We start from the raw sequence: 10,368 nt of genomic DNA on the forward strand, positions 1-10,368 counted from the left end.
GACTATTAGTGAGGCAGGATAAAGGAGTGATTGTACATGAGAACAATTTCCAAAGTTTCTAAAAGGAAGTAAACACTAAATCTCTCCAAGAAGGACTTGTAGCCTTCTTGGCTTTACTATATGCCATGCATCCATCTATCTGCTTACATTGAGAAATCTTTACTCCACATTGCCAAGTAAAGTTAATGAGGAAATATTCTGAGACAAAAGCTCTGTATCCAAGCTTTCTACTGGACTAGCTCTTTGCCAGTCAATAGGTGTTCCTGTAATAAAATCCCTAAATGTCACAGTCAGAATAGCTAGAAACATTGATAATGGGACTTATAAGCAAACATGTCAAAAAAACATATATAACAAGAAGCAAAGAAAAACAACAACGATGAGAGACATAGGAAATAGGAGAAAACAAGAGGAAATTCCTCATGAAATAGATGAAATTTTTGACTGTACATTCTCTGTGAAATGAGAGGAACTGTTTCCTCTTTGAAATAAAAGCTCAAAGAGAAGATGTAAAGATTCAAAGACAAGCTGATATACAGTAAAAGAAAATAAATATTGGATGGCAGATCTTGTTCGAAAAAATAATGATGCCCAGTAGAGATGGCAAAAGTAGCAACATTTCTGTGGTGACAACTTCTCCCAGGGAAAAGTGATCTGGACAAAAGAAAGAGGAAAGAAACAGTAGAAGCCATATGGCAGCTGATCAGACGTGTTGGTGAGAATATAGGACACTTCTCAGAATTAACTCTTAAGATTCTGAATTGGGTTGGTGTCCTGTGTTAGTTCCCGGTAGTAAGAAGTAGTTAAATTATGTTTCCACGAAGTAATTCCTGACTAATCTGTTTTGTTTGAAAGAGACATTCTAGAACTAAAAACACAAAACTGAAACAAAAAGGAATGTTGTACATTCATATTATTAATACTTTCTCATTTTAGTTTTTGCCTTCCAAACACAGTCCGACAGTGCCTGGATCTAAAATGTCCAAACCCAAAATACCATCTCTGATTCAGGTAGGAAGTAGACATCTGTATTAGATTCTTGATGAGATTTTGGTTACAGTCTTGTCTGGATAAAAATGACTCTGGATACACAATCAGGAAAGGGCTGCTTCCTATATGTCAGAGTAAAGCTTTAATTGGAAGTATTTACTGCTGACTCCTTGTTCCCTATCCTCCATACAGAGGAAACACAACATTCATGCAATATTCGTATTTCTTGGAGAAAAGCGAAGATTACAAGTTTCTCTCAGTTCAATAGAAAAGATGAGGAGCCAAAGACAGTGACTGGCAGAAATTCAAAAGAGTGGGAACATTATGCTAAGAGATACAGTAAAAGGATGTTAAATTATGGAGAAGTGTTTGTTGTGTTTATTTTTTAACAACTGAGATAGCGTTTTAAGAGAATGAAACATTTCCAGTTATTTAAATGTCTTTGCTCCTCAACCGCCTTCACCATAGGGGTTGTAAACTCTAACTCCTTTCAAGTTCAAATACTTTGGATCTCTTGACTTCACTTTTTGTTTAGTTGTGTCTTTGAGAAAAGACCAGAGAGTTTTGAAATTTCACAGTGATGGCTAGGTGACATGGCTAGATGGATATCTACTCATGTAGCAAGTTGGTTGCTGAAATTCAGGAAACCAGGTACCGAGTACCTGGTATTTGCTATTGAATAGTTTCATACTGAAAGTTTTAACGCTTGTAACCTTAAATTGTGAAATGAAAACAAATGCATCCAAAAGTCTGAATTTCAAAGTTCTGACCTTGGGTTAATAACGTTGAATGTAGGCGAGGATGGTATTTTAAAAATGCATGCGGTTTTACAGTCCCAAGCAGTCTTCAACATTTTGAGTAGTCGAGGGTTGCAGAATATATCCCATATGAAAAGGGGGCCATGACTTTGAATTCCGTCTCCAAGCCAAATTTTACAAAGGTCCCTCATTAGCCCATTGTTCTCTATAATACCCATCACCTCTCCTTGGAAGTTTGCTCCATTTCAGAAGAAAAACGAGGTCCACAGAGTCCGTTCAGTACATTTAAAAGAAAAAAACATAATTGGAACAGGATTGCTATTCCATAAGATTTTTATTTAATCCTGCAAAGTCTCTTTTCTCCCAAGTAGTTTATTTTGTCTCTATTTATCTAACTGTATCTTCTTCTTTATTTAAGAAAAATATCTTGAAATGAAATTATCAGGTCAAAGAATATGCATTTTACATTATGATGCACATTGTCAAACCTTATTCCAAAAAGAGGAAAAAGGTTTACCCCAACCAATTTTGCATGAATGTGCTTATTTCCTCACATTCTATCTCTAAATATTCCCAATAGTATTCCTTTTTTATGTTTTTGTCCTTGCCTGTTTTTCTGTAAGGGGAGCCCATATTTTTCTTACTTATGTTTTAGAAATACTTGATATTTATATATTATAAAATTATTTTTCTGTCATAAAAGTTGCAAGCATTTTCCTAGTTTGTTGCTTATGTTTCTACCTTTTTATAATTATTCTATGTAAAAGAATCAATGTTTACATAATCACATCTCTTATTTTTTTTCTTAATCACTTATCTTTATGACTTTGTTATAAGTTTAGAAAGTCTTTTTTTACACTCAAGAAGTTAAAAAAAAACTTTCACTATATTTCCTTCTACTTATTTTATTATTTTTTTAACGAGACATAGAAGAGTTGTTAAGGACACCGATTTGCACAAATTTGGATTGCAGTTCTGCTCTTTAATTTTAAACCATGTGAATTTAAGCACATTACTTTCTGTCTAAAATGAGGAAGAGAATTTCTACCTTTTGTTATGAGAGTATTAAAGCAAAGAAATTTATGAAATACTTGGCATGGAGTAATGTAATGTGCCCAGCATATTATGAGTGCTCTCTAGATAGGTATTTTACTATTATTATCCCTTACACTTAAATATTGGATTCACCTAGAATATTTCCCTGAGAAGTCAGAAACACCTTTTTATTTTTTAATTTGTTTACTTTTTATTTGAGAGAGAGAGAGAGAGATAGGGAGAGAGAGAAAGAGAGAGAACACGAGTGAGGGAGAGGGGCAAAGGACAGAGAGAATCTTGAGCAGGTTCCACGTTCAGTGCAAAGCCTGATGCAGGGCTTGATCCCACAACCCTGGGATCAGGACCTGAGCTGAAATCAAGAGTCAGATGCTCAACTAACTGACTTATCTTTTAAAAGTAAAGATTTTTCTTGTTACAAATCTTTCTGATACCACCTTATGTTCTTCAGAATAAATCTTAATTCCTGAACTTGTCGCTATCAATCCTCACAATTTTGCTTTGACCTGGATGCCCAGCCAAAGCCTCCTGCTGCTGACTCTCATGTTATTATCTCATGATACCAATTTATTTATTATTTCTGAATGGGACTTGCACTTTGATACTCTTGTACTTTCTCCAAATTATTACCATTTTTTTTTCCTCCCTGGAACCTACCCTTTTTTCTGTCCTGAACACATTAAAATAATTCTTTGAGGCCCAGGTCAAGAATTGCCTTCTTGATGAAACTTCCCATTGTTGCTCCTCCCCAACAGAATTAATTGTTTTCTCTTCTGACTTCCATGGGATGTTTGCCCCTCTCTTAGCACTACAGTACACATGGGCATTGCTGTGTTCACGAATATCCACCAGTTCACGAATATCTTGTGGGAAATATTCTGTCATGCTTTTCAAACTTACCTGCCCAGTGTTTGACATACCGAGTGGGAATGGAAAATATGTGATGACTATAAAATACAATATATAACTTCTGTCCTATTTATGTACACCAATCACAACACTTACTTGGATATAGTTGCCCATATAAAACATATTATGTGTGCATACATATATATGTATAATTGAATATGCATATAATTTTTCTATGTAAATACTTATTACATACAAAACCTTCAGATTACATTTATAAATTATATCAACCATGAAAAGTACTTTTTGGCAATGTCATTGCATCTTTCAGGCTTCAAAATATTAAAAGGCTGAACACTTTCAGGTACCGATATATTCTGTGTAAAATTTAAGTCGGCAAAAGTCTTAAGATACAGAGAGTCTATGCTGACCTATAGTCACGGGACTTTAGAACGGCTGGCCATGTGTTCATATTCCTGCGTCATTTCCGTTACTGTACGATGAGATCAAAGATGAACTATAACTGGTCTGCATAAAATCTAGTTATATTAACATTCAGGGATCATCACTCTGTACCCAGATACTATCATCAGGGTGACCATTTTTCAGACTATCCTCTCTGAAATATTTGACCTAGAAGATGCTAAAAGGTTCTCCTCAAATAAAGGAATTCTATAGAACAATTAGTTTGGGGTGTAGCACATACCAATTTCTCCCCTAGGAGAGTCATTATCTCTTGAACTTATAATTTAACTCATTGTTCTCCAAAATTACTTATTTGAAAATTGAACTTTTTTTCCTAGTACATACATAAAAGCCACACTGGGAAACCCTGACGGGTATGATCTCCTTTACTCTTTACAACAATTCTGTCAACAAGTGCTGTGCAGAAACTCCTGTTTTCCACATAAGGAAATGGAAGGTTTGCCAAATGCCATTGGCTGTGAGAGGACAGAACCCAGGTCTCTTCATTCAGGTTCCAAGACTCTTTATACCTCAGCTTCCTCTTGTGAATGCTTTAAACAGTGTGGCAATTATCCTTATCTAGGAAAACAGGATATTGCTCTGGGAATTATGAAAAATATTTTTCTAGGAAAAGAGATTATTTTTCTAAGCATTGAAATATCCCACTACCACCCTAGCATCACCACTATCTTTTAATATTCTCATTCTCCCAAGATCATCCTGCAGTCCTATATTCTCCATGAGGTCTATTGTGACAATTCCATCACATCCTTCTCATCCCAAATCTTGAGGAATTCTCTGAATTCTGCATTCTGTCAGCTACTGGTTATTACCTCTTGTTGTTACATAACTGTTTCATGTGTGCCCGCCATATTTCTCTAACACCACATAATTTGTCTTAACTTCTTTATCTGTTATCAGTATTGAATACTTTATATAGTACTTGTTGAAGGAATGAATGAATGAATGAGTACAGAAGTAAATGCATCCAAGTGGATGACGGAGCTATGGACACATAGTATGGACACATACCGGTTTAATATCCCAATTTCTAAAATTCTCATATAGTGGGGATAGAGTGGCAAAGTGGGAGGGAACTCTGACTTTTTTACTAGTTCAGTGGATCTCAAACTTCAGTATTTATCCGAATCACTTAGAGAGCTTGTTAAACCACAGGTTGCTGAGCCCCACTCTCAGGGTTTCTGATTCAGAAGGTCTGGCATAAGGCCTGAGGATTTTTGTTTTGTTTTGTTTTTTGGTTTTTTTGGGGGGGCCTGAGAATTTTCATTTCCAGTAAGTTTCCAGGTGATGCTAATGTTGCTGGTCCAAAGTCCATACTTTGAGACACACTAAGCAATGATAAATTTGACAAGTCTGATCACTGGGTTTGTTCTGTTCAGCTGTGTGACTGAGCAAGGTTCTTAAATACTTAGCCTTAGTGTCATTTTAAAAATGAGCTTAATATACTTAAGTTGCTGAGTGATGGTGATATAATATATTAAAAAGAGCCAGCCACCTAAAAAGACATTAATACGTATTAGATTGCTTCCTTTCCTCCCTTCTGAGGAAGTCGCTGAGAGTGCTTTATACTGCAGTCCTTCTTTTTCCTTGTCTCCATCAGTTCTAGAAATTTATACTATGCTGTTCTCTTATAAATGTGCCCAAGTCCAATAGCATATACCTTGGAAGCAAGATATTGGATAACAGAAGTAATAACACAGACCCCAGGCACAGAATTCATTACTCACAGCCAACAGCAGTTCTTAGTTCAGACTACAGCCGGTTCTAGTTACAACTATCCCTTGCTCGAGTACAGGGCTTCTGCTTCAAAACAACTCAGAGACACTGACTGCTTTCTGTTTTATCTCCTCATGTAGCAGTGATAGTGCTTAAAGTTATCCCCAATCTGATGCCATTCTGTCTCACTCCATCAAAAGGCACAAAGAAGCCCTATCTTTGCTCTATTACGGCATCCTTTCAACAGACCCTTTGCTTGGGAAAGAATAGAGCTGAACTTGGATGATATTGCCTCACTTAGGAACTTGACCATTAGCAAGATTAATTGTGAAAAGAGAGACTACAGTAGTTTAAAAATTCTCTGGTGAGAGATTTCTCCTAATTTTCAGTGGATGGATTACAATGAATATGTGCCTCCCTTCTGGCTTATATTATCAAAATGGTCTCCTTTAAAGTTAAAAAAAAAAAAAAAAAAACTATTCTCCTGGGCTATTTTACTCCTTATTATTATGTGCATTACATATTTTTGACTCATTCACTTGGGATGATCAGAAACTATATTTACCCTGTTCCCAGTTGGATTCTGAGGTTGAGCTTAAGATGTGAGTCACAATTATGCATATTAAAGCTCAACATCTTTATATTATATAAATTTTCAGAATGCTGGAGGTGGAAATGTCCATAAGGATCAGCTACACTGACTGGCAACAAGTCTTCCAGGCTCCCACAGGAGGAGTTAGAAATGCGACAGAAAGTACTTGGGGTTCCTGCTATGCAATACAGAGAGTTTCTGAAGGTGGAGTGTGATCTCCTACTGCTACTTGGAGAGACATTTCACTCCATGTTTGAGAAAATGAATTACTCCCACTTGGTTTAACTTTCTGAGAACTTTTCTCCTCAGGTTTCTGGCAATTCTATCCCAACTCATCAGCACGACAACTGGGCTAAATAAGTCTGAAACACTGTCAGTGATAGATGAGTGGGCTTATGTTTTGGTGACTTTGCTTTCTTCACTTTGGCATACAGCGTCTTTTCATCAAAGAAGTAAAACAAACCATGGAGAACATGAAGAGAAAAACCCTTTGTATCTCATCTGACACCAGATGGATCACCCTAGTCCCTGCCAGTAGCAAGATTGGTAGAATATGAGAAAGGGGAATTAGGATCACCCGGACCTTTTTTTCTGCCACCAGGCAGCCAATGCTTACTGAAAGAAATCATAAAATCATATACATTGGTCCATTCCACACAAACACTTTCTAATTTCAACTGATCCTCTTGGCTAGGGAGTAATCCTTTGATACATCATCCATTGAGTCATAATTTCATTTGCTACCGTAGTTATTTCAAACTGTCTCTATTTTTCATGTTTAGATGCTTAATCCAACACCCTCCAAATCACTCTCTCTCTCGAAGCTATCAAGAATATCAGGACTATTTGACAGCAGTTTCCTCAGAGTTCCCTCTCAGTGCACCCGTACTTTAGACTTACCATCTCTGCATGCCTGACACACTTCTAAGGAAGAGGTTCCCGTCTTCCTTGCCAAGGCCCTGTGTGCATACTCAATCTCACTTTCTCACACTTCCTTCTTCACTGGTACCTGTTTCCTCATGTTGCTTTCTCCTTCTTTCTGGCTCTAAAAATTCCTATTCCTTTATTTGTGACCATGCATGACCAATAGTCATAAAACAACTTTCTCATAATTTACTCCTCTCTTAAGTTCTTATCCAGTCTCCGCTTCCTTTCACACAGAAGACTGACTTACCATCTGGCCTCTGCCCTGACTACTATATTGTAATTGCCATGTTGGACAGTCTATATTCTCACACTCCCTGTTCAACTGAACAGTGTGAGCTCCTTGTTTTTGTTTGTTTGTTCACTTCTTCTTTGATATTTGTGGCATGCGCTGCTGCTGCCACAATTTTCATCCCTTTTTTGTCTCTTTAATTGACTCTTATTCAAGTGTTCAGTGTCCTAAGTATTGGTATTTCCTGTTTCTACGCTAAACGCTATTTTTGCTTTCTGTGATTTACTTTGATGAGTCCTTTTATCCTTAAGTTTTGAACTATTTCCACTGAACAAATCAATAACCATCTATCTCTCCGGCGCTCCCCTTTTTCTAAACTCAAACCTCATCAGCTCTTCCAGCTCAAAATATTATAAATGAAATTTCCTTCCAAATCAACCTCTCCTTCTAGTTTCCAGTTTTGATCATTCAACACTGTTTCTCTGTTCATGTTATCATCCCCCTCCTAAACAGTAAGTTCCATGAGGACTAGTTTGTTCATCCCTCTCTCTGAACAACTAAAAAAATGCTGGCGCATGGTCCTTGGTATATAAATATGTGCCAAATTAATGAATGAGAAAATGAATGGATGAATCCTGCTTATCTAAGCTTGAGAAATTCAGTCATTTTTAACTCTTCTTCCCACTACCTCACTAATCAAAATGGTGGCCAAGTCTCTTGAGTACTTTTACAGCATTCCTTCTCTATGCACTCTCTATTCTGACTGCAATTTCTTTGGTGGTTTAAAATTTTAAATTCCTCTTGCTTGGCTTCTTGTTTTAGCCTCCTTATTGATCTTTCTAATGGCCAGAAGCAGTTTGTCCCTCCTCTCAATTTCTTCTATACATTTAAGATATTTATTACTGGTGTTAGGTAGCACAGGTCCAATGTACATTTTATAATGGTTCTCTAAATTGTATGCTTGTTGAAATAGAAGGTTTATCATGCTATCTTTTTTATTTCTCATGGCATTTAATGTATATTTCATTATTATGAAAATAATTGGCTAGTAAATATATGTGAGTGAACACCAATACCACAGTACACTTATTATTTAAAAAAAAATTTTTTTTTAAGTTTATTTATTTTGAGAGAGAGAGAGACAGAGAGAGAGAAAATGAGTGGGTGAAGAGCAGAGAGAGAGGAAGAGAGAATCCCAAGCAGGCTCTGCACTGTCAGTACAGAGCCCGATGTGGGCTTGATCCCACAAATGGTGAGATCATGATCTGAGCTGAAATCAAGACTCCAATTGAGTCACCCAGGTGCCCCAGAGTAAACTTCTTAAAGCACAACTCTTTTCTAGTCACTTCCCTATAATTAAAACCTTTAATGACTTCTCACTGCATACTGAATTAAGCTTAAACTCTTCAACTGAGAATTTAATCTATCACTTACTTCCTACCCATAACATAGCCCACAACCTTTTACCAAGGTTATACCTCTTTCCCTTCTTGCTTACATAGTCTGTACTCCGACCATTCTAAGGGAGGGAAAACTTTACCCATCTTAGGTTTTTAGCTGGGCTCTTTAACAAAAACTAAGATTGACAAGAGAAAAACAGTTTATTAATATATGCTATGCAAATCACAGGAGAAATCTTGACAAAAGTAACTCAGAGTGGTGGTCAGAACTCCAGCTTATATAGCATCTTAAAAAAAAAAAAAACAACAACATACTTGTAGCAAATGACAGCAGAAAAGAAGAAAAGAAAGCAGAAAAGAAAGTTTCATGCTTCCAAGAGCAGCAAATTGTGGGAGGGGAGTAATGGAGTAAAGTCTGTTTGCATATTCCTCTGGTACCTCTGTGCTGCTAAGAGTTTGTCTCCAGTAAAAAGAAAAACTATATCCAGCTTTTAGGCAGGAAAGGGGAGGGTAGAGAGAGCTTTCCCTGCATTTTTTCCTTCTTATTGTCTTCAGCTCAAAATGATTTTTGTGTCAGAGGCATATTTTCCTTCACCGAGTCTACTTCACCAATCATAATCCTCATTTTATTCAGGCTGTTCCCTCAAAAACATTCCAGCTTTGTTTCTGCCTGTTAAAATCCTATCTACTGTTCACGACCTATCTTCAAGAGTTCAGCATGTTGGAAATAATGTTGAAGCAAGTAAGAATCAGAAGAAAAATGAAGATAAAGAGACTGAGGACTGTTTCCTGTGGATTTCTCTGTTACCAAATCCCTGCATGAACTATGTGTCCTATCCAAAATTCCTGTCACTGTTCTGCTCCCTGCTGTGGACCCACGACTAGTATTAGGCATACGTTATGTTTAAAATAGTCTACTCTAGTCAAAATGCCCTAGTCATTATGGTAGCATTTGGATCTAGTTTCCTCCAATGTAGAGTTGTTTCCAGTTTTGCAGGGGAGATTGGCAAGTACATAACAGAAATAGTATGTGGCACTGAACAAATAAATCAGGGTTGGAAGAATAGGATAAGCAAGTGGAAAAGCTTTTTCTCATAATATTTTGGTCCACTTCTATCACCAAATAATTTCTTGGTTTTCTTTTTTTTTTTTTTTAATGTTTATTTATTTTTGAGACAGAGGGAGACAGAGCACAAGTGGGGGAGGGGCAGACAGAGAGGGAGACACAGAATCTGAAGCAGGCTGCAGGCTCTAAGCTGTCAGCTCAGAGCCTGATGTGGGGCTCGAACCCACGAACCGTGAGATCATGACCTGAGCCGAAGTCAGACACTTAACCGACTGAACCACCCAGGCACCCCTCTTGGCTTT

The sequence above is a fragment of the Panthera pardus genome, unplaced genomic scaffold, assembly GCF_024362965.1.
Source record: "Panthera pardus isolate Hobbes unplaced genomic scaffold, ASM2436296v1 HiC_scaffold_13, whole genome shotgun sequence".
Lineage (NCBI taxonomy): Eukaryota > Metazoa > Chordata > Mammalia > Carnivora > Felidae > Panthera > Panthera pardus.